The sequence below is a fragment of the Strongylocentrotus purpuratus genome, unplaced genomic scaffold, assembly GCF_000002235.5.
Source record: "Strongylocentrotus purpuratus isolate Spur 01 unplaced genomic scaffold, Spur_5.0 spur5_scaffold_18, whole genome shotgun sequence".
NCBI classification, from domain to species: domain Eukaryota; kingdom Metazoa; phylum Echinodermata; class Echinoidea; order Camarodonta; family Strongylocentrotidae; genus Strongylocentrotus; species Strongylocentrotus purpuratus.
Window position 1 is genome coordinate 19671402 of NW_022145603.1, and position 6000 is coordinate 19677401.

The window sequence follows — 6000 nt, forward strand, 5'->3', positions numbered from 1 at the left end:
CAAATCTCTTTTCTTTTTCTTTTTTCTTAGCCACCTTCCTTAAATTCTCCCCTCCTCTCTTCCAACCCCTCTCTCTCCTTCCCCTCTCCCACTCATCCCCCTCTTCTCACCTTCCCTTTCTACTCATTTCATCTCCTCTCTCTCTCTCTCTTTCTCTCTCTCTCTCTCTCTCACTCTCTCTCACTCTCTCTCTCTTTCTCATTCTCTTTCTCTCTCTCTCTCTCACTCTATCTCTTTCTCTTTCTCATTCTCTTTCTCTCACTCTCTCTCTCTCTCTCTCTCTCCCTCCCACTCTCTCATCTCTCATTTCTCACCCTACACTTCTATTTTATTCTCTTCATAAAATAGTTCATAGACAGATTGTTGCCAGGTAGCAAAGGTATACATGCATGCATGGCCAAGCAATGCAGATGAAAGCAAGATGAAGAGGTTCTCTTTCAAGAGCAACATTCTTTCACTCCCCCTCCCCTCCCCTTCTCTCTCTCTCTCTCTCTCTCTCTCTCCCACTCTCTCATTTCCCATTTCTTACCCTACATATTTATTATATTCTCTCCATAAAAGAGCTCCTAGACAGATTGTTGCCAGGTTGCAAAGGTATACATGCATGCATGGCCAAGCAATGTAGATGAAAGGAAGAAAAAGAAGAGGTTCTCTGGGGGCAACATCCTGCTTGTCATAGCTAACATCCCATAAAGATGCATCAATAGGCCTGTCTCCATCAGACCGCAGTTGCACAATGACCCGCTGTTTTGACTAGCCTCAAATTAGCCAGCTAAATTGCATCCTCATCAGCCTGCAGTTGCAAGTAGCAGGCTATTTGGTTTAGGAAATATCCCTAGAAATCTTAGTCTCGTTTCCAAAGTAGCCTGCCCGCTATTTGGGAAATAGCGGGCTAATTTTCGCCCGTCCAAACTAGTTTGTGATGAGCGTATCGGTTTGGTGAGGACGCAATTTTGAGCTTCGGGAAATATCCCGAGTATGAAAACAGTGGGTTATTTTGCAACTTTGGTCTGATGAAAACAGACCTACTGTGTATTATCTTAAGGACTGTTCAGATCATACCCTTCATTGTGTCTAAACTTATCGTGCTAGATATACTGTTAACGATTGTACACATTCACTGATCCATAAAATTCAACAAATCCTATATACATTACTGTGAAATTTAGGATTTTGACACAGGCCACAAGTCTTTACCTGACTGCTACACTACCTTACCTCTTCCCCTACCCTAATCCTAAAGATAGTCCTAATCTACAACCTTATCATAACCCTAACCAGCTAACTGTAAACCTAAACTTCATATTCAAGGGTTGTAAAAGAGGCTATGACAAGGTTTTCCATAGAAGATTAGGATTGAGTTTAGGTGTAGGGTTAGGATTGTTATGAAGTTTAGGGTTAGGATAAGGTTTAGGGTTAGGATTAAGTTTAGGGTTAGGATTAGGTTTATGGTTAGGATTAGGTTTAGGATTAGGCATAGGTTTAGGATGATATTTAAGGTTAGGGTTAGAGATAGGGATATGGTCAAAGTTAGGGATAAAGTTAGGGATAAGGTTAGGGTTACAGTTAGGCAAAGTGTTGAATCCATATTTGAAGAAGTTTAGATGAAATTAATTGTTGTTGGAGCTGGGGTGATAATATGATTCTGTTTTTAATAAGAGCAGAAGAGTATATATACATATAAATTGACCACTTATTATCATTATTGTCATAAAATACTGTCAAGAGACTAAATTATCTTTATCCCACGTAGATCTTCTTGACAAAAAAACACAAAACGTTTATGGCAACTAAAACTATTTATAAAAACACAATTTCATGTAATTTAATTGAAAATTAATTGAAATTGAAATTGAAATGAATATTCAAACTATTATCAAGTGTCAACACAACATTATTTTGAAAACTGGATTTGCAGATAGCCATCAGTAGGAAATGAGTCAAAGGGCAAAAAGAACAAAAAAAGGGGGAGTATAAAATAATGGATTGGAGAGTTTTAGGGAACAGCTTGACATTATATAAACAGGCCCCGAGGTGGCCCCCTACCGATGTGATTCTTCTCGTTTCCATGGTAATCATTAATCTCAAAGTGCATGAAACCCCACAAGCGGCTTTGCATGTGCATTCGGTCAGATGGACGGCATATCACTGATGCTCCAAGGAAAGACATTAATGTCTATGATGATGGTTACATGGTAAAAGGTCTGATCTACGGCTTACTCCAAATCATCGGGTCATCGGTCCGGTCCAGTTGTCGTGTTTACACGACCTTTCGTGAAATGAAAATAGAAGATGAAGCGACCATTCACAGATATGCTATAGGGTTTTCACAAAGTGTCGGGGTAATTGGACCAGACCATTTGTAGATTAGAGGAGTTTTTTCACAAACATCACCCCGACTTTTCATGCTTAAAGGGGCATGTTTACACAAAGGTCGGGGGAAACCACCCAACCCGACAATTTTGAAGTAAGTCTTGATATGACAGTGAAATCAGTACAATTGTAAGTTAACTTGTTGACTGCTGAATTCTTGAATTCCCATATGCTTTATACATGGAACACCTGGCTCCAGGAGGCAAGTGGTTAATTTGATTTACAACAAAATAAAACCCTGCTCAATGTCAATAGAAAGACAAAAATAAATGAATACGATTAATCATAATTCTGTTTTGTACTGCAATCAACTAATGATGTAATTCTCGTCACTCCTCATTCTTCTCCTCCTTTTTCTTCCTCCTCATCCTCTTCTCCTTCTTCTTTCATTTTATCCGTCTTTCTTTACCTCTTCTTTCTTTTCTTCATGGTCTCTAACTAATTAATGCCCTTCAGAATTATAACGAAACCTTCATTAACATACTGTATGCACTGATGGAGGATGTGTGTTAGTGTCCCCTACTTAATTTAGCCATCATGCTTGATCTGTGATTCTATTTGATGCAATTAACTTTAACTGTTTTATTTGGTCTCGTCCATGGCTTCCTCTTCTCCGTCATCTAGGCAACCTGTCTACTCTTTAATAGACATCCTTTCACCAAATGAAGTTGCCTCCTTTTAATAAGCAGAGGGCTTAATCAACTTTTAACCAAATTAAAAGGATCGGATTATTGCCGGTGTTGACTGCTTGGACGTGAGCATAACAATAAAATTGGTTACACCAAATGCGGAAGATGACATGAAACGACTGAAAACACTATTATTTGGTTGGCCGGTTGGGGGGTTATAACTAGAAATACTAAGGCTCTGCTTAACAGGATCGACACAAATCAGTGACTCTTTAAGAAGTTGTTCTCTAAATTGATGTTTTTCACTAAAGGAAGTTTCCTTCTCTTAATAAGCAGAGGGCTCAATAAACTTTTAACCAAATTAAAAGTGACAGATTATTGCCGGTGTTGACTGCTTGGACGTGAGCATAACAATAAAATTGGTTACATCGAACAAGAAAGACGGCATGAATCTATTGAAACACTATTATACGATGAGGGGTAATAACTAGAAATGCTTAACCTCTGCTAATAACAAGACTGACACAAATCAGTGACGTTTTAACCCATTGACTGCTGAATTGTCATATTCCTCACAGGTTTAATACAGGAACCACCTGTTTCCAGTAGGCAAGGAGTTAAAAAGTTTTTCTTTCTATTGTTAACAGGGTTACCATATTTGAGTTCTCATCACCAACCAAAGGCTGACATATCATATCCGAATCTCAATCTGTACCAGATATTCCATGCCAAAAGAAAAACAACAAACTGCAGAAATCAAAAGATTATAAGGATTCATCGTGACTTGTAATTACTATTGAATTTTCTTGGCGCAGATAATCTTAGAAGATTGAACACTTCACATCCCACCGCTGCCACCATGTTTCAATAGGGACTTTTAGATTTGCGTGGACTGATACGTGAAACGTCCATTCAAGGCAGTGCATTAAAAGGACGTTGATCGTAGCAATCCACGTTGTCGTTCGGCAAATCTAAAAGTCCCTAATATCGTTTTTAGTAGCATTTAAGTGTCATAAACAAAAGATAGTTCACACAGCTCATGTGTAGTGTAAGAGAGTGATTTATTACCAGTGAGGCTGTATGCTGCCTACTTTTTGATATCAACATTATAAGTGTTTCTTTTCTTAAATCTCATAAACGATATTGTCACAATATTGAAATACAATTATTCATAACAGGTGAATCAAATAATTTGTAACGAGGCACTTGACAAACATTTGTGCATTAAATTTGATTACATGACGTAAATGGTCTATTGCTATTAAAGATAAAGACCAGTTATGGTCATGCGATTGCATTGTGAAAGAAACGTTGTGGAATCAAACAGAAAAGGTTGATCATCTAGCATATATAAGTATTGGTGTGTACTGCAAAGTTCTGGAATCATCAAAATGATAAGAAATTTGGCCCAGTCTTCCTAAAGTTACAAGCACTGTACACAGAAAGATGTATATGGGACTACGCACACATGCGCGACACATGTGTTTTATCTCTCACAGTCCAATCGAAAAAACTAATTTACCAAATATATCAATTAGTAGGCAGTTTCCCTGCAAATTTTTTATCATCATGTGTTAGTCAAAACATACATGATTGGTAATAAAGAGCTTCCATTTCATTTTTTGAAATTGGGGCGTTTCCAATACTGGTCTTTACCTTTAATAATAATAATAGTAATAATAGCTAATTCTTATATAGCGCTTTTCAGGACCGAAGGCCCTCTCAAAGCGCTTTACAGATATATATAGCTTTGTGTTGTTACAGGGCTCAGTAGAGTAAGTGGCAGAGGGTTAAGAAGATTTCTGAAAGAGTATCTTTTGAAGCATGATGCAACAATCGGAGCAAAGCAGGAGATTAATTAAGCCCCGTCCGTTCCTAAACCCAGTCTCTATTCTTCAAGTCGACTGAGCTGTCAAGTATTGTTGGATCATTTCCTAAGGCATGATCGGCTGGCTGATATGATGCTCTCAAGATAATATCTTCTCTCTCTTGTTCTCTACCTCTACCTCTATTTCTCCCTTCCTATTCTTTCTCTCCCTCTCTCTCTCTCTCTCTCTCTTCTCTCTCTCCATCTTTCTTCTTACCATGTACCATGTTTACATTCTCTTCTCTGCCTCTCTATATGCCTCATTCACTATTTCTCTCTTTCACTCTTTTCCCCCTCTCGCAATCTTTACTAATCTCTATTAATATCTGTTTCTCTAGTTGTTTCTCTTTCATTTTCTCTCAATAGATATCCTTATCCTTCAATAAATGTTTTTTTTCCCCCACCCTCTCTCTCTCTCTCTCTCTGTCATCTTTCTCCATCATTTACCATCCCCTCTCTCTTTCTCTCTCTCTCCCTCCCTTCCCCTCTCTCTCTCTCTCTGCCATTCTTGTTAGGGTTGCAACTGGGCTTTAGGGTTAGAGTTAGCGTTTGGTACAGTGTCGGTTCCATGGTTGAAGTTTGGAATTCAGTTAAAGTAGGTAATTGACAACAGGGAAATTGCCACAGGAGCAAGGGTTGTATGAGGGGTAATACTTACAATTCCACCAATCTTGGCAGGTGCTCAAATGCCCCTCCGTATAGCGTCCCAAACGAGTTGAAACCAAGGTCTCTGAGAAGATAAAAAGCAAACAAAGATATTAATTATATATGTTTTGAGTAAATTTATGGAAATAAAGACATAAAAATATTAAGTTATGTTCTGGTCAGATAAATGTAAAGAAACTGTCTGGGAGCACTATACCAGTTCTTAGATACAGTCCGTGCAGGGGCAGATAAAGGTCGTTTGTTAAAAAAATGCCAAGCCCAGAGACAGACTAGAAACAGTCTCCATTCTCATGAAAGTCATGTATTCATTATTCATTTATGCAACGACGGTGTACATTCTATGGAACACAGGTGAAAGTATTCTTCTCAAGAGGGCGAACTAAAGGTGTGCATGAAGCACGTCCCTCACTTTGACAGTGATTATTCTAAAATGCACAAAGTTACATGAAATGAGCCCTTATCACA

The 6000-nt window shown here is 38.4% G+C and overlaps 1 protein-coding gene across 1 annotated transcript in view; it reads right to left on the minus strand.

Moving 5' to 3' along the window:
* The window catches only part of LOC576805 (lutropin-choriogonadotropic hormone receptor), a 69550-nt gene extending 63788 nt beyond the window's left edge, over positions 1 to 5762 (minus strand). The window contains exon 1 of the mRNA XM_030988819.1: positions 5528 to 5762. The gene's annotated coding sequence lies outside the window, so the exon portion shown is untranslated. The remainder of the gene's footprint in view (positions 1 to 5527) is intronic.
* Between the last annotated feature and the right edge of the window lie 238 nt (positions 5763 to 6000).